We start from the raw sequence: 589 nt of genomic DNA, 5'->3' as shown, positions 1-589 counted from the left end.
AAACTGTGGCTAACTCTGAGAAGAATGGGAATCCCAGAACCTTTAATTGTGCTAATGCGAAACCTATACTTGGACCAAGAGGCAGTTGTCAGAACAGAGCAGGGTAACACTTCGTGGTTCAAAATTGGAAAGGGTGTACGCCAGGGATGTGTCCTGTCTCCATACCTTTTCAACCTGTATGCAGAGCAGATTATTCGGGAGGTTGGGCTCTATGAGGAGAATTGTGGCATCAGGATTGGTGGAAGATGTATTAACAATCTGCATTATGCAGATGACACAACCCTGATTGCTGAAACTGAGGAGGACCTCATGCACTTGCTGCAGAAGATCAAGGACTGCAGCCTTCAGTATGGACTGAGGCTCAATGTCCAGAAGACAAAGATTCTCACCACTGGACCTATCGGTAGCATCAGGATGGATGGCAAAGAGATTGAGATTGTTCACAGTTTCAGTTTGCTCGGCTCCACGGCCAACACTCTTGGCCCCAGCAGTCAGGAAATAAAAAAATGTATTGTGATGGGAAAGTTTGCCGTTAGGGACCTCTCTAAAGTACTCAAGAGCAACGGTGTCTCTCTGGAGACTAAGGTGC

Source organism: Elephantulus edwardii, unplaced genomic scaffold, assembly GCF_000299155.1.
Source record: "Elephantulus edwardii isolate Elephantulus edwardi_28Jun2011 unplaced genomic scaffold, EleEdw1.0 scaffold00002, whole genome shotgun sequence".
NCBI classification, from domain to species: Eukaryota; Metazoa; Chordata; class Mammalia; order Macroscelidea; family Macroscelididae; genus Elephantulus; species Elephantulus edwardii.
The sequence above is the reverse complement of the archived record's forward strand: the minus strand, read 5'-3'. Positions refer to the sequence as shown.